The sequence below is a fragment of the Prionailurus bengalensis genome, chromosome A1 (assembly GCF_016509475.1).
Source record: "Prionailurus bengalensis isolate Pbe53 chromosome A1, Fcat_Pben_1.1_paternal_pri, whole genome shotgun sequence".
Lineage (NCBI taxonomy): Eukaryota > Metazoa > Chordata > Mammalia > Carnivora > Felidae > Prionailurus > Prionailurus bengalensis.
In genome coordinates, this window is record NC_057343.1 from 115,599,267 (window position 1) to 115,617,197 (window position 17,931).

The 17,931-nt window shown below is 44.0% G+C and overlaps 1 protein-coding gene across 3 annotated transcripts in view; it reads left to right on the forward strand.

Annotated features, from left to right (window-relative positions):
* CTNNA1 (catenin alpha 1) overlaps window positions 1-17,931 on the forward strand; it is a 313,848-nt gene that overhangs the window by 114,953 nt on the left and 180,964 nt on the right. Inside the window, exon 1 of one of the 3 annotated variants that reach the window (XM_043589042.1) lies at window positions 17,635-17,779. The exons of 1 other annotated variant lie outside the window; for it this stretch is intronic. The gene's annotated coding sequence lies outside the window, so the exon portion shown is untranslated. Of the gene's footprint in view, window positions 1-17,634; window positions 17,780-17,931 lie in introns of those variants that run through there. One more of the 3 variants, XM_043589033.1, reaches the window with a different exon arrangement.

Below are 17,931 nucleotides of genomic sequence, written 5' to 3' on the forward strand. Positions count from 1 at the left end.
TCTCTCTGCCCCTCCCCCGTTCATGCTCTGTCTCTCTCTGTCCCCAAAAAAATAAACATTGAAAAAAATATATCAAAACGATACTTGAAACAATACTTACTATCTCCTTATCTCTAACCTATGATGGAAATTCTGTGATGGGCAGTGCTGCTGCTGTTGTTGATTAATAATTGAGATCTACTCAGGGAAAGGCCAAGCTTTCATATTTTTTCTACATCACTTCCAAGACCCTAGACTCCTTTCTTCATGTTGAACCAACTGCACTCTTAAGAGGTGTCATGAGATGATGTAGCATCATCCAGGGTGTCTTCCTCTTGCCTAACGCGGCTTTAGGCTGAGAAACACCAATCCATGGGCACCAGTTATAACCGAGGGTCCTCTTTGTGTCTGGCTTTACCTTGGTCCTATGAACTCCACAGAGATGGAGACGCTGCCATCCCTGTCCTCAGAGAGCTGAATGGTTGGCCAATATTTCTAGTCTGAGGCTAGGGATCAGTTAGCTTCACTCCTCTGGTAGGTTCCTGAGTATCCACTTTTTGAAAGCCTTTACCCAGCCAAGACCTCGACTAGGTAAGGTCTTACCGCCTGCGCAGTCTGAGTTGCTGCTGCTACACACACACGCACTCCCACATGTACACATATACACACACGCACACCTTCCTTCATCATTTTTGACAGTTGTGGGCAGAGTCAGCTGCTCCTTAGACAATCAAGCCTATTATAGGTATCCCCCTTTGCCTAGGTTCTAGTCCTATAATGCCTCTTAAAATGTCTTCTCTTTTGCCTGGTTAACTTCTTACCATTCCTCGGGTCTTGACTTAGATACTCCTTTCTCCAAGAAGCCAGGTTGGGCTTGGAGGCCCCACACTGACCCACACAGCAGTGTATTGTAATTGCTTGGTGATGTGTCTGGTTCCACTAGCCTGTATGCTTTCTGGAGTCAAGTGCTGTGTCTGTCTTATACCCCTTGTGCCTGGACAGGGCCTGGTATTTAGTAGCTGTTTAATAAATATGTATTAAATGAATGGATGAATGAATGCATTCCTGAACTGAGTCACTTTATAGAAACCAAGCTCCTTAAAGTTATTTCCATCCAATTCATCCTGTGGGAGAAACCAGTTTCTTTAAAGAGAAACTAATATGCAGAGATAAACATCTAGAGAGATCTGCCTCATAATGAAACTAAGATGGCAATAGTTGAAAACGATCTGGGGTAGTAGAATAACAGGGGAATTTATTTTTTTTAATGTTTGTTTCTTTTAGAGAGAGAGAGAGACAGAGCACGAACAGGGGAGGGGCAGACAGAGGGAGATACAGAATCTGAAGCAGGCTCCAGGCTCTGAGCTGTCAGCACAGAGCCTGACGCAGGGCTCAAACTCGTGAACTTGACCCAAGTGAGATCATGACTTGACCCAAAGTGGGACACAACCGACTGAGCCACCCAGGCACCCTGAATAACAGGTGAATTTAATTTTCTTCTTTTTACTGGCATGTGATTCTATAATGAGATATATATAACAAAAGAAGTTTTAAAAATAATATACTATGTAAACTAAGGAGTTAATTTTTTTTTAAAAAAATTAATGTTTGAGAGAGAGAGAGAGAGAGAGAGAGAGAGCTGGGGAGGGGCAGAGAGAGAGGGAGACACAGAATCTGAAGCAGGCTCCAGGCTCTGAGCTGTCAGCACAGAGCCCAATGTGGGGCTTGAACTCATGAACTGTGAGATCATGACCTGAGCCAAAGTCAGCTGCTTGACCAACTGAGCCACCCAGCTGCCCCAATTTTTTTTTTTTAAGAGAGAGAGAGTACGGGAGAGGGGCAGATAGAAAGGGAGAGAGAGAATCTTAAACAGGCTCCATGCCCAGTGCTAAGCCTGATGTGGGCTTGATCTCATGAAGGTGAGATCATGACCTGAGCCAAAATCAAGAGTTGGATACTCAGCCGACTGGCACCCAGGCACCCTGAGGAGTTAATGTTTAATGGGTATGAGGCTTCAGTTTGGGAAGATGAAAAGGTTCTGAAGATGAATGACAATGATGGTTGCACAACAATGTGAATGTACGTAATGCCACTGATCTGTATATTTAAAAATAGCTAAAATGATAAATTTGGAAAATTTCACGTTATGTATATTTTACCACATGCACACAAAAGTTGCCCATCAGAGGAGTCTCATGTTGGGCAGGAATGGCCCGGCTCTGGCACCCCTGCTGTGGGTCAGAGGCTGAGAGTGGCCCAGAACAAGCAAGGTCTTGGTGTGGATGCTGTGATGAGTCTCAAGGTGGCCCAACTCTGTCCACAGCAACAGTTCTTTCAAAGGGAGATCTGAGCAGTGTGTCTCCATGGTCACCACGGCTGTGTGATGCCTCTGGACTCACACCTGGTCCAACACCCAGGTCTGGCACTTTCTGGCTCTGTGATCATCGTCAAATTATTCTACTTCCCGGTGTGTGCCTTAGTTTCTCTATTAAACAGAGGTGATGATGTTCATTCCTACCTTATAGTGTGTTACATAAATGAGCTAATATATATAAAGTGCTTAGAACATTACCTGTCCTAAAGTATGCTGTTTGTAAGAATTTGCTAGTATAACCACAAAGCATTTACTGTGATAAAGGCTCGGTGATAATAAGCCTGTTTGATTACTTCCAAAGAGCCTCCCGACAACCATGAGAGTCAAGTAATCTTTCCATTTAGAGGTGAGGAAATTGACACTTGGTGAGGCCACACAAACAATTATAATGGAGCCCTGAGGAGGTCACAGGTGGCCTAACTCCAGTTCAGATCACATGCTAGGCAGTGCTGCATCCTGATCAGCCCTTTGTCCGTGGTGCTGGCTCTGGCTCCATTCTGAGAAAAGGGCTCCCTCCTGGTCCTTGTCTTCAAGGATAGCATCTTCATCGTCATCATTATCAAAAATTGCCATCATCTTCAGCATCATCAGCATCAGCATCTGCATCATCCAAAAGGGCTTTATTAAAAGCACCTAATTACACATTCTGCTGTTCTGTATTTTAGACAACAATAATTACACACACGTCCTAGGAGCTTAGCAACTAAATCTTGGATGAGCATGTTAAGAGCTCCCAAATAGCAGAATAAAGGCACTGCTAATAGAGCAACTCACTCCTTGGGCAGGCTGCTGGACCTCTCTGAGTCTCACTGATAGGATAAAAATTACTTCCCTTCCCCATAGACCATAGTGAGATAAAGTTTGAGGACATGCTTGGAGGGGTGGGAAGCACTGTGCAAACTTTAGCTGTCACTTTTCTGGGCCTCTTTGTTTAATCCTGCAAGAGTTGATAGTGAGCATTCTCCTGTACTCCTATCCATGGGAGTCCATGAATGACGAGGAAGAAAAGGGAAAATAAGTGTGGAAGTGAGGAGGTTAGTGGCCAGGAAGGGAGGAAAGTCGTTCCAGGTTGTAGGCATTAGGGGCTATCATTAGCAAGGCAGGTCTGAAGACCTCCACCCACCTCCATCCCTTCAAAGCTTAGGGAACACTGCAGGGATGGAGTAGGATGAAGATAGGCCAGGACTGTTCATTCATTCAGCACCACTATGTGCCAGACATTGTTCTAGATACTGGGGATGAAACAGTGAACAAGAACCAAGCAGCAGACAAGAGCCAAGCTGTCAGGCCACATCCTAGAGGGAGAAGACCAACAATCAGCAAGTAGATAAACAACTAATTTTAGATGGTGACATATGCTATGAAGAAAATACAGTGGGATGATGAGACAGAGTGACTATCCAGCTATCTTAGAGTGGGTTGTCAGGGAGGCCAAATTGAGAAGGTACCATTTAATTTGAGACTTGAATGATAAGAAGGTACCACCACAGGGATATCTGGGGAAAGGGCCCTCTAGGCAGGGGGACAGCTCATGGAAGGGGGTGTTCCCAAGGGCCCTGTAGGCTGGGCTAAATTGTTTAGATTTTATCCTGTAACAATGGGAAGCCATCTGAGGCAGGAAGGAAGCACCTAGGCAACATTTTGGAAATCTCACCCTGGTGTCCTGGGCCTTAGTCTCAAGGAGACACAGGACACCTTCTCCCCACCCCTGAATCTAAAGACCCCTTGGAGGGCAGAGCAATCAAAAGACATTGCCCACTACCAGGCTAAAATGGCTTTGGTCTAGAGAGCTAGATGTTTGGCTGGAAGTTCAAGATGAAAGCAAAATGCTGAGTGCAAATGATACTAGTCTGGGTGTGTATGTGGCAGGGGGAGGGTTGTCCATAACCTCACCTTAAGCAAATTAATGAAAGGAATAAACCATTGATATCTGAAGGGCCCTTGCTCTGTCCACCACATTATGGCCCATGAGGCTAGAGGAAACTGGGTTCCCTGGTGTGCCCAGTTATGGAGACCCAGATAAGTTGTTGCTCAGCACAACCAGCAGATGTCTTTTGAATTCATTAATCCTGCTGGTCCTGTGCTGGGCTGTGGACAGTGGCAAGAGGCTGTAATAGAGTGGCCAAATAGGGTGGCCAAACTCATTTGCTAAACTAGCCCTCCCTCAGCTCAGAAAGCCTGAAGAGGGATTTCCATGAAAGCCTAACACCTACTTGCAGTAAGATCTCTTCTAGATAAAGTATGGCAGGTTGTGAGGGCACAGCCAGTTTTCTCTGTGTGTCCAGAGAAGTTCCTAATACTTCATTGGGCCTGGTCTTTCTCCTGCTTAAAGTCCTTTAGCAGTTTCCTGCTGCCCTCAGAATGAAGTTCAAAAGATTCTAATCCTGCTTTACCTCTCCATTCTCTTTAATCTTGCTGTGCCTTACTACTATACAGCCCAGCCATATTGAACACTTGGCTTTTTTCCAGAATCTGGTGTGTTTTCTGTTGCCTCCATGTCTTTGCATAGGCCGTTCTATCGTCCTGGAATGCCTTCTCTCCCCCCCTCTAACTCCCCTCACCTGGCTAACTTCTACTTATCCTTCAGGACTCAGCTTAGATGTCAGACAGTGTTTGCCAATCCACCTAGCTGGGGTTGGCCCACAGTACTCTCTCCCTACTCTTTCCCCAGCTTTATTGAGGTATAATTGACAATCTTCCTCTCCTTTTCTACCTAAAATTTCTACTTAAAATACATAGCTGCAGCTCATGCTTCAGGGTTCCTGAGCCCTCCTGGACTATACCAGGCTCCCCTCCTATACAGTCACATCATTTGTCTTCCATAGGTCATATCACAATGGGTAATGATAGGTCTGTGTGTTTAATTGGTGTATCTCCTCCACTAATCTGTAAACACCATGGGGATACGTGCCTTGTCTGTTTAGTTCACCATTGTATCTTAAGACCTGGGCACATAAGTATTTACTAAATGAATGAATGAATGAATTCTTCTGGGTTCCCATGTCACATGGAGATTATTCCCAGCACAGCACTTAGCTCATTATAAGAGACTATGTACTCCTGTGTCTCTCCAATGGTCTTGTAAGCTCCTTGAGGGGAGGAATAATGCTTTTGTCACCATGATTTCCAGTGCTTGGCACATTGCCTGGCAATTAGGCACCCAAAAAATATTCTGAATATATGAATAGATGAATGAATGATGATAGGCATTCACTTATGTTCTCTTACACTCCATTCTTAATACAACAAAGTGACTATTTATTTATTTATTTATTTACTATTTTATTTTTAATGATATAGGCTCCACTCCCAATGTGGGGCTTGAACTCATGACCCTAGATCAAGAGTTGTATTCTCTATTGGCTGAGCCAGCCAGGCACCTCAAAGTGACCTTTTAAAAATGCAAATCAGGGGCACCTGGGTGGCTCACTTGGTTGCGCTTCTGACTCTTGGGCTCAGGTCATGATTTCACATTTTATGGGATCAAGCTCCCCACTGGTGCGGAGTCTGCGTGGGATTCTCTCTCTCCCTCTGTATCTTCCCCTTCTCTCTCTCTCTCTCTTGCTCCCGCTCTCTCACTCAAAATAAATAAATAAACTTAAAAAAATAATTAAAGGGGCGCCTGGGTGGCGCAGTCGGTTAAGCGTCCGACTTCAGCCAGGTCACGATCTCGCGGTCCGGGAGTTCGAGCCCCGCGTCGGGCTGTGGGCTGATGGCTCGGAGCCTGGAGCCTGTTTCCGATTCTGTGTCTCCCTCTCTCTCTGCCCCTGCCCCGTTCATGCTCTGTCTCTCCCTGTCCCAAAAATAAATAAACGTTGAAAAAAAATAATTAAAAATACAAATCAGATCATTTTTACTCCAATTCTTAATCCCCTGGGAGCCTCCTGCTGCTTTAAAAGAATAATCCAAACTCCTTATTGTCACCTACAGAGCCTTCCACTGATTTGGCTCCTGCCTACTTTTGTGGCCTTATCTAGTGCTACTCTTTTCCTCATTTACTACCCCTCAGTACAATGGCCTTCCTTTTCTTCCTTGAATATGCCATGCTTATTCCCATCCTGGGGCTTTTGCACATGCAGTTTCCTCCTCTGGGACATTTGGCTCCATCACCATGCTCTTCTGGTCATTCAAGTCTCAGCTCAAACACCATCTTTTTAGTGAGGCCTTTCCTGACCTATCTAAATGAGCATGCTTCTTCCACATCACTCTTTTTTTTTTTTTTTTAATTTTTTTTTTTCAACGTTTATTTATTTATTTTTGGGACAGAGAGAGACAGAGCATGAACGGGGCAGGGGCAGAGAGAGAGGGAGACACAGAATCGGAAACAGGCTCCAGGCTCTGAGCCATCAGCCCAGAGCCCGACGCGGGGCTCGAACTCATGGACCGCGAGATCGTGACCTGGCTGAAGTCGGACGCTTAACCGACTGCGCCACCCAGGCGCCCCCCACATCACTCTTAATATTTACTCTATTTGAAATCATATTGTCCATTTAATTGTTACCTTACCGTCTTTCTCCTTTTCTAGAATGTAAATTTCATGAGGGCTGCTCACTACTGTATCTCCAGGGTCTAGTACAATGTGTGTCATATAATAGGTGATCTGAAATATTTGTTGATTGAGCAAATGAATGGACAAATGAATATGATAATTGTCTTCAGTGATAGAGGGGCAGGTTTCTGCCAGGCTCCTAGGCAGATGGAAGAGTGATTTATTGTGATTAAAGAAATAAAGAAGCCAGACCGGTAAGAACCAGTCCAGATTGTAGGTTTGCCATGCTCCACTGGGAGCTCCTGTAGTCCGGGAATCCCATGGCCTACTCAGCCCAGTAGAGTCCAGTCAACCCAGAATCAGATTCATTCTGGGTAAACAAAAAGCAAAGGCTGACTTGGCTTCCATTTTAAGTTCTCCTGTATGCAGAATGCTTGTATGCAGACCTACAGGAGCATGTAAAGATTCCTGGCAGATGTATCTCTCTGCTTTGTTCCAGTGGATTTTATTTTCCTCAAAGTTTCTTAGAATCTAGAAAAATTGTTGTCAGGCAACAGAAGCAATGAATGGAGACACATGACTCATTCACCAATACATCTGAGATCTAAAGTGTAATAGTTTAATTCCATTTATGCTACAATGCAACAATTCTTATTTTGATCGCACTTTTCATACTCCTATGAAAATCTAAAAATGCCAGACAAAAAAAGAATTTTTAGAATAGTGAATACAAAGAACCAGGTTTTCATAATAAAGCCCACTGATACTCTTCAAGAGAAGAATAAAGCCCATCCCCACTCCTCCATTCCCTCCCTTTTTAAAAAGACTTATTTTTAGATAAAATTTTGCTTCGTTGTCAGTCTTTAACTTTTTTCCTTTCAAGTTCCCTTTTCCATTGTCATCAACAAAAATATGAGCACGAAAGAGGAGGGAAGTGTTTGTTTTTGTGTACACATCTTTGATCATATCAGAGAGGAGAGAATCATGAACACCTGCTGCTGACTGATTTTAAGAACTAAATCTTGATTTTACTTTCTGCAGGGAAGATGAATAGCATGAATAAAGAGAACCTTACACATGTGTTATAAGTGTCAAGGGCCTTAGTTTGATGTTTTTATTTTATTTATTAAAAATTTTTTTCATGTTTACTTTTTAGAGAGAGAGAGAGAGAGAGAGAGCATGAGTGGGAGGGGTAGAGAGAGAGAGACACAGAATCCAAAGCAGGCTTCAAGCCGTCAGCACAGAGCCCGAACTCACGGGGCTCGAACTCATGAACCGTTAGATCATGGCCTGAGCTGAAGTTGGACACTTAACCAACTGAGCCATCCAGGCGCCCTGATTTTTTTATTTAAAACTTAACCCAGTGGAGGCACCTGGATGGCTCAGATGGTTGAGAGTGTGACTTTGGCTCAGGTCATGATCTCCTGGTTTGTGGGTTCAAGCCCCACATCAGCCTCTCTCCTGTCGGCACAGAGCCCGCTTCTGATCCTCTGTCCCCCTCTGTCTGTCCCTCCTCCACCTGTCTTCGTATGCATGCGTGCGGCTCTCTCTCTCTCTCTCTCTCTCTCTCTCTCTCAAAAATAAGAACATTAAAAAAAAACAAAACAAACCTAAGAGAGACAAGTGAGCTCTTGGCCTCCCCCCACCCCCAAGTCCCCAGCCAGCCCCATTTGTTAAATTGGAGCTATGCAAAAAGACAAAATGCATACAGCTTAAGAACCTGGAATTTAAATTATTTCCATCATGATGTAGTCTTGACATGAAAACTGTTTGAATTTGGCTTTTCAACAAAAAGTTTTTACAAGGCATTGATATTCAGAGGCTAAGTGGGGGTCGTTAAGAGTCTGGTTCTGGATTCTGGGGGATTTGGGTCCTAGCACTGTCACATATTCCCAGTGTGACCTGAGTCTGTTTTCTCATCCATAGAATGAGGAAAAAAGTAGTAACTGTTTCAGGATTGTTGAGAGGCTTGGGTGACACATGAAGTTGTTAGCACAAAGCTTGGCATATACCAAAGACTTGTTAGCTATGAGCTATTATTATTTTCAGTTATGGAGTCTTAAAATAATTTTTTTATGTTTTATTTATTTAAGTAATCTCTATGCTCCATGTGGGGCTGGAACTGACGACCCTGAGATCAAGAGTTGCATGCTCTACTTACTGAGTCAGTCAGGTGCCCCTAAAGTAATTATTATTATATGAGCAAATGAATTAATGAGTGAGTTGTAAGTATACTTGACTTGACTTTGTTTTCTGTCTGGGCTTAGAATAGTTATCAGTGTTTTCTCAACTCTGGCTGCATATTAGAATCAACTTGGGAGATTTAAAAATTGCTTAGTCCCTACCTAGGAAGAGTTGAATCCCTGCTTCTGGTGGTGGTGGCTGGGTATGATATATTTTCTTTAATGACGCTTTTTTTTTAGTTTATTTTAATTTTTAAAAGAAAGTTTTATTTATTTATTTTGAGACAGAGAATGCAAGCAGGGTAGGGGCAGAGAGAGAGGAGAGAGAGAATCTCAAGCAGGCTCCGCGCTGTCAGCATAAAGCCTGATGCGGGGCTTGAACTCATGAACTGTGACACCATGACCTAAGCCAAAGACAGACACTTAACTGACTGAGCCACCCAGGTAACCTATTTGAGAGAGAGAGAGAAAGGGAGAGAGAGAGAGAGAGAGAGAGAGAGAGAGAGAGAGAGAGAGAGAGAGATTGTGTGAACACTAGTGGGGCAAGGGCAGAGAGAACGAGAGAGAGAATCCCAAGCAGACTTCACGCTGTCACCCAGAGCCTGATGTAGGGCTCAATCTCAGGAACTGTGAGCTCACGAGCTGAAATCAAGAGTCAGATGCTCAACTGACTGAGCCACCCAGGCACCCCCTAGGTATCATATTTTAAAAAGATTTCCAGTGGCACCTGGGTGGCTCAGTTGGTTAAGTGTCCAACCCTTAGTTTCAACTCAGGTCATGATCCCAGGGCCATGGGATTGAGCCGTGTCAGGCTCCGCGTGGAGTTTAGGATTCTCTCCCTCTGCCCCTCTCCCCAATTTGGTGCTTGCACTCTCTTAAAAAAACAAACAAAAACTCTCCAGGTGATTCTGATGTGCAGCCTGAGTTGTGAGTTACTGAGCTATACAGAAATGAGGAATAATAGACAAAGCTTCCAGGGTGGCAGGGCTTTACTGCTTTCCCCCCAGCTGTCTGGAGAGAAATAGGCAATCAGGGCCATCAGGCATTCATTTGTCTTTGACCCTCATGTGGTCCTACACAGTGGTTTTACCTTTAGTTTTTATTGACTCTTGTCCAAATCTGACCTTCTTTGTTAGCTTTCTTCAGGTTAAGCCAAGAGTCACTTTGATCTCTTCTATGGGACTTAATATTGGTGGTGGTCGTGTGTGTGTGTGTGTGTGTGTGTGTGTGTGTTCATTATTTCACGGCCACAACAAGAGGTAAAGATTTTCCAACTTTTCATTCCAAGGCTGCCAAGCCAGTTCTCATCTTCATCAGTTTTGGAACTTCACTCATTTGGTTTTACCTTCCTTAAGGGTTGTGAAGTGCCTCCCATGAGATAATATCCTGGAAAAGTGCTTTGCAAACTGTGAAGATATTTAACCAGTCCAATGTAGATAAATAATAACAAAACTGTCATAATGTAGAGAGTCTCCAAAATGATCTCTGATAGTTCATCTTTATTGACATGTTGACATTATTTTGTGTAACTTTTTAGAATATTCCATAAAGCCTTGCTGATTCTTTTCATTGTTTTTCTATTACATTCTTAGTGTAGTTTAACCCTCATGATTATGCGCTCTATGTTCAGCAACCTGAAGTAAGTTGAAACCTTAATGCAAGGTTAACTAAATGCAAGCCTCAACCCAAATGTCATCAGTTGACATTAGTGAACAATTTCTTGGCTTCACTGCCACTTGGTTTTCCTCCCATATCTATGGCCACTCATTCTTTCTGCCAATATATTTTGTAAAGTTTTATTTATTTAAATAATCTCTGTACCCAACAAGGGGCTCAAACTCACGACCATGAGATCAAGAGCTGAGATCAAGACTGAGCCAGCCAATAAAGGCGACCCTGCAAATATTTTTAAAGTGCATTTTATGTTCCAGGTACTATGCAGAAGCAGAGAAGTGGAAAAAGTCAGAAAGATTCCTGTCCTCATGAAACTTAGAATCTAATGGAGGAGACAGAAAATAAACCAGTAGACAAACAAGGCAATTCTAGAGAGGGATGAGTGCTATAGAGAGTAGAAATAAGGTAATGTGGTAGAGAGTGGCTGGGGTGTGGGGGTGTGGTCAGGGAAGGCCTCTCTGACCAGGCGATGTCAAAATTGGTCCTTAAGAATGAGAAGCAGAGGCAGGGATGAATAGGCAAAGCGTAGCAGATTTTCAGGACAGTGAAAATACTTTGTACAGTATTATAATGACAGATACATGTTACTACACGTTTGTCCAAACCTGTAGAATATACACCAAGAGTCAAATGTAATGTAAACTGTGGCTTTGGGTGATTATGATGGGTCAATATAGGCTCATCAGTTTAACAAATGTACTACTCTGGTGGGGAACACTGATAATGGGGGAGGCTATGAATGTGTGGATACAAGGTCTATATGGGAAATCTCTACCTCTCTCAATTTTGTCATGAACCTAAAACTGTTCCAAAAAGAATAAAATATTTTAAAAATGGCTGAAAAGATTGGGGAAAAAACAGTGTAAGTGATCTAAAAAATCCAGCATACAGACACTAAATAAAATATTTAATTTAAAAAAAAAAAGAAAAAGAAGGAGGCAAGATGAAGAGTTAGGGCAAAGAGATTTCCAAGTAGAGGGCGCAGGAAATTGACAAGATCATGATGTAGGAAAGGAAAAGGAGGACTCTGCGGCTGCAGAAGGGAACTCGGTCTCCCGTTCTAGCTCTTCTTTCTCTTAAAAGTTGATCTTGGGCCTCCATCTTTTCTTTCTGCACGTTCTCCAGGTGCAGATGAGTCCCATACCTCTATCTCCACTCGGCCTTTCCTGAGTTCAGATTTGGATATACTGCTGTCTACAGGATATCTCTTCTTAGATGTCTGGTAGGTACTAAAACTAAGCATGACAGAAAACAGCTCTTTGTCTGCATTGTTTTCCACGCTATCTGTACCTCCTTTACCTCCAGAGCTCTCCATCTGGGTCAGTGGCACCATAATTTCTTCAGCTGATCAAGTTAGAAAGCTCCATATCCAATCTACTGGCAAGACTGAGGATCTTCTGTCCTTTTGCATAGGTCCCAAATCTATCCACTTTTTTCCATGCACTACCCTTATATACTATTCTAGAAAACCTAAAAGTCCTCTTAACTCCTCTCCCAGCATGTAATCACAAAACTTTGCTGTGTATTGTTACACACTTGTAACCATTCATTCAACTGAGAACCTCTTATCTGCCAGGCACAGTTCTAGGTGCTGGAACCACAACAATGAACAGAAAAATTTACCTGCTTTAACAACACTTACATTCTAATGGAGAAGACAGATAGTAAATAAGTACTCATATAATGTATTAGTTGGTGACTAGTGCTATGAAGTACAGTAGGATAAAGAAATAAAATGGAAGGACACATGGCTGGTTCAGTGGTGGGGTGTCCAAATCTCAATTTCAGTTCAGGTCATGATCCCAGGGTCATGGAACTGAGCCCCTCATCTGGCTCCACACTGATCAAGGAGCCTGCTTAAGATTCTCTCTTTTTCTCCCTTTGCCTCTCTCCCCCACTCATGTGCTCTCTCTCTCTCTCTCTCTCTCAAAAAAAATACATTAAAATTAAAAAATATCTTTAAAAAATACGAAATATAATGGAGAGGGTAGGGGAGGGAAGTGGGTGCTAGTGGTATTTTACGAAGGGCAGTTAGGGAATGCCGCTTGAACAAGGAGACCTTTGAGATCTGAATGAAGCCATGGGGTGAGATAAAATGCTATGGGGGGAAGACTATTCCAAGCATAAGGAACTGGAAACGCAAAGGCCATGAGGCAGGAAAGTGCTTGATGTGTTATGGAAAAGTACAGGGCAGTAGGGAAAGATGTAGGGGAAAAGCCAAAGATGGGTCTGAGGTTGCTAGGCAAGATCTTGTAGATTTTATTCTGAGTGAGATAGGACAAACTGGAGGGTTCTGAACAGATGATATGTTTTAAATGGCTTAGCAGCTATGAGAAAAGAGTATTAAAATGGATATGTATGTTGTTCAAACATAAATAGGGTATTATGTGCACTGCTTTACAATCTGCTTTCTTCCAAAGCAAAATTTTTAAAGACAAAATAAGATCATATTATCTCTTTGTGTAAAATCCTTTGTAGTGTCCCCTTCCCCTCATAGTAAAGTGTGAAGCCTTAAAAAGCCCTCTCCAGTCTGGCCTCTGCTTACCTCACCAGCTCCTAAATCAGAGAACTTCTTTTCCTGTAATGGGACTCAGGACCTTCAAAGTTCCTTGTCCCTTGGTCTAGAATCAAACTCTTTCCTTCCCTCCCTATCCATTTTTTCATTGTCTTTTTTTAAGGTCCCACTTATTCATTCTTTCACTCATTCAAGAAATATTTATTGAGGGATCTGCTATGTACCAGGCACTATTCTAGGCATCAAAGACATAGCACTGAATAAAATAGACAACAATTCTCACCCTCATGAGGCTTAAATTCTGGTGGAAAACAGGAGAAAACAATAAGTTAAAAAATAAATATATAAATATAAATATAAATATATGTATGACTTTATATGTCAGATGGTGATATACTCTAAGGAGAAATAAAAAGCAAGGAAAGAGGGATGGGGATGTTGGAGGAAATGGTTGCAATTTTAAATAGGGTGGCCAAGAGGCCTCCCTCAAAAAGTGACAGCTGAGCCTAGACCTGGGGGAGGTGAGAGAGTGTGAGTCAGGCAGTTATTTGAAGGAGAGCATTCCAGGCAGAAAGCAAAGGCCCTAAGGGGAGAGCCTGCCTGATGGGTTCCAGGAATAGTAAAGAGGCCAGTGTGTCACAGAAATGTGTAGGAGCAGGTAAGGTCTGCAGGCCCTTATAAGGACCTTGCCTTTTCCTCTGGGTGGGATAGGAGCCATTGGAGGATTCTGGGCAGAGTAGGAGTGACATGTATGGACTTATATTTTAACAGAATCACTCCAGCTGCTGAAATAAGAGTAGACTGTGGGAGGCAAGGGCGAAAGTAAGGAGACCAGTCAGGAGGCTTCTGTGAAATTCAAGTAAGTGATAATGATGGCTTGATTCAGGATGTTAACAGTGGAAATGGTATAAAATACACACACACACACACACACACACACACACACACACACACACTACATTTTGAAGGTAGAGGCACAGGATTGGTTGAGTAATCAGATATAAAATGTGTGAGGAAAAGAACATGGTCAAGGATGATTCCAAGGTTTTTGGCCTAAACAACTAGAAGAATGGAGTTGCCATTTAATGAAAGGAAGAAAACTGTGGGATCAGCAGGTTTGGACAGTTGTCAGGAAATCAGTTTTAGACATATAGACATATAAAGTGAAATGTCTAGATGCCTACTAGGTATCCAAATGGAGGTATCAAGTAGGGAAATGAATATGGGAGTTAGAATTCAAGGGAAAGGTTCAGGTTGCATCATAAACCTGGAATTGTCAGCATATTTAATGCCAAAAGATTGGATGAGGTCGCCAATGGGTTTATGGCAGACAAAAGGGTCTAAGGATGGATCCTGGGACACTGTAACATCAGTTCTTAAACTTTTTGATCTCAAGAATCTTCTACACTCTTAAAACTTTTTGAGGATCTCAAAGAGCTTTTGTTTATGTGAGTTTTGTCTGTCAATGTTTACTGTATTATTACATTATCATCAATAACATCTTTTAAAGCAAAATGACAATGTTGTCGAAAACAAAAGGAAATTTAGGGAGAAGTGTCATTATTATTTGCATTTTTGCAAATCTCTTTAACTGTCTGGTTTAATAAAAGGTAACTGGATTCTCCATCTGCTTCTGCATTCTGTGTGATGCCATATGATACATCATGTCGTCTGGAACACTATAGTGTACACCATGAAAGACTGGGAGTGAAAAAGGCAAATGATATTCTAATATTATTATGAAAATAGTTTTCACCTTACTATCCGCCCCCCCCCCCCCCCCAAAAAAAAAGGGACTCAGGAGTCCTTGGAGTGCACTTTGAGAACTGCTGCTCTAACATTTAAAGGTTGGGAGGATTTAGAAGGAATCTCCAAAGGAGAATAAGAAGTTGCAGCTAGGGATGCTGAAGAAACTCAGAAGAACCTAGTGTCCTGGAGGCCCAATGAAGATCGTGTGTCAAGAAGGAGAGTGATCAAGCACTGATGATGGTAAAGGTCAACTGTGCACGAGACTGACCACTGGATTTGGCATCATGGAGGTTATCAGAGACCTTGATGAAAGCAATTTTGGTAGAGAGGTGAGTGCTAAAGTATGACCGGCGTGGGTCATAACATAAAGGTCACTTCCTCAGGTCGCTGAACCTAGCCTAGGTTAATTTCCCCCTCATATCTACTTCTATCTCTCTTCTGTCTTCACACTTGACTTCCTTTTTATAGTTTTACCTGTTTTAATAGCTGTCTCTTCCATTATATTTTAAGTTGTGTGAGAAGAGCATCAGGGTAGTTTTATTCTCTATCATGGCATGGCTCCCCCACCACCTGGCACAAAGGAAGTGCCTGGGACACGGTGAAAGCTCAAGTCTTCCTGGTAAGCTTTTCAAGGTTTCTCAGAGGTAGAAAGCTGACTCCCCTAGCTTACAGGGCATACTGCAAGTCCCTTAGCATATCCTTTTTGTCACCTGACCCTTCTCTTCTCAAAACAACCCTTGCGCTTTCATCTTTAAGGCCTTTGCACTGCTATAACAAAATACCACAGACTGAGAAATTTCTTTCTCATAATTCTGGGGACTGGAAAGTCCAAGATCAAGGTATCAGCATGGTAACATTCTGGTGAGAGTTCTCTTCCTCTCTTTGTGGTTCATAGAGCCTTCTTGCTGTGTCCTCACATGGCAGAAGGGGCAAGGGATGTCTCTGGGGCCTCTTTTATAAGGGCACTAATCCCATTCCAGAGGGTTCCACCCTTATGACCTAGTCACCTCCCCAAAGTCTCTCTCCTAATACCATGAGTTTTGGCACTAGGTTTTCAAAATATGAACTTTTGGGGACATAAATATTAAACCTATAGTAGGGCCTTATGCTTAGAATGGCTTCATGAATACTCTGCTGTCTTGAAATTGTTAATAATTTTTGAACAAGGGGCCTCACAAGTTAAGTAGCTGCTCCTGAATGAAGTGATGGATATATAAAGGTATGGAGTATAATCCCTTAACTGTCTCTTGTTGGTTCAAACAGATATTTATTGATTGATTACTATGTTCTGAGGTAGCCAAGTGTGGTAGTGGGGGTAAGCCATGGCATTCCAGGCAAGGGAGACTACAGGAGCAAAGACTCTGAAGACAGAGAATGGGGTGTATTGGGGCAAGAATGGCTTGTTAAGGTCTCTCTTTCTCTTTGAAGTTTGTTCTCTCCTTTCATGGTCCTCTATTGTGCCTTGTCCACATCTCTTACCTAGCAGAAACCCAGAGTGCTTTGAATTACCGTGGGCACATTCACCTGTAGATGTTAACTTGGCACTGTCTAGGAGACGAGGATTGAGCTGGGGTGTTGGAGGAAATACAGGTTTTGTTTTCCAGGAGTTTGTATTCCCTGGGGGAGAAGAAGATGTGAGTAGTAAAGGGTAAACATGTTGTGGGCAGTCTCCCTAGTACCCTACTCAGTGCTCAGCATCAAGATTGCAGTGGGTATTGGGTCTTGCATTATTTTGGATTTCTAGGCCAATACTGAAATCAACCTTGTTCATCACCCCAGGATGAAGGAGTTGAAACCTTTAGGGTTTTTTTGGTTTTTTTTGTTTGTTTTTTTTTTTTAAATCAGGCTGACAGTGAATATGTAATTGTTTTGTTTGTTTTTTGTTTTGTTTGTTTTGAAGTTATTTTAGAGCATTCACCAGGAAGATAAGGAAGGGTGGGGATAAACATTCCCTAAATGGCTTGAGGGGTAGGGATAAAAGCCAGGTCCATCAAGTGTGTGTCTGTGTGTGCAGGGGGCAATCACAAGAGGGGTTCCTGCTGTGACATGTTCCTTGTCCTTCAACCGGAGGGATCTTGGCTTCCGGATCTGTCAAGTGAGGGGATGAGTTAGGTGATTTCAAGGAGGCCTTCCACCTCACATTATAAGGTCCCTGGAGTCGGATTCTAGTTCCACTCCGCCTCAAGCTGTGAGGCCAGTTTCCTTCCGTAAAATCAGTGAGTGGGCCTAGACTACTTTTCTGGAAGACTGTTACTCGGGAGCACCTGTGGCACTCCTCAGAGGAGCGTCCACAGGACTGCGTCGCCGCGCCCAGTCCCTGAGCTACCGGCTGGGGGGTGGGGCCAACGCGGGCAGCGCCGGGAGACTCACCTGTGCGCGGAGCGGTGACTCACCTGCCCTCCCCCGCTCGCGGGCTGTTCCAGGAGTCACCGCTCCTCCTACTTACTTCTCGGAGCGGGGATGGGTGTCACTCCCGGCCCGAAAGCCCACTGGGGCCTTGGGATGAAGTAACTCAGGGGTAAAGGGCGGAGAGCAAGAGGTCCTCCTGGGGGTCCCGCCTCGGCGTCGCCCACGTCTCTCCGTCGGGACCTCACCCCCAAAGCGAGGGCCTGGGAAGCGGGGCGACGGCGGGAGGCGCAGGGAAGAGCGCGCCGGAGGGAGGTGCCGGGAAGGGCGGGCGGGGCCGGGGCCGCGGGCGGGGGGCGGGGGCGCCGCGCTGCCCATTTCCTCTTCGGAGCCGGACTGGAGGGAGACAAAGCGGCGGCCGTCGGCTTCGGGCCTCGGGAATTCTTCCTGCGCTCGCCCACTCGCCGCAGGTAACTCTTCAGGCGGACGCGGGCTCCGCACCCGGGCTGAGGGGCTCCTCTTGTGGGCGGGCCGGCCACGGTCTTCTCCGCGACGCCGCCCTGAATCGGGCTTCTGAAGGGCTGCGGTGCGGCGCCCGACCGGTTTCTCTTGCGGGGCCCCC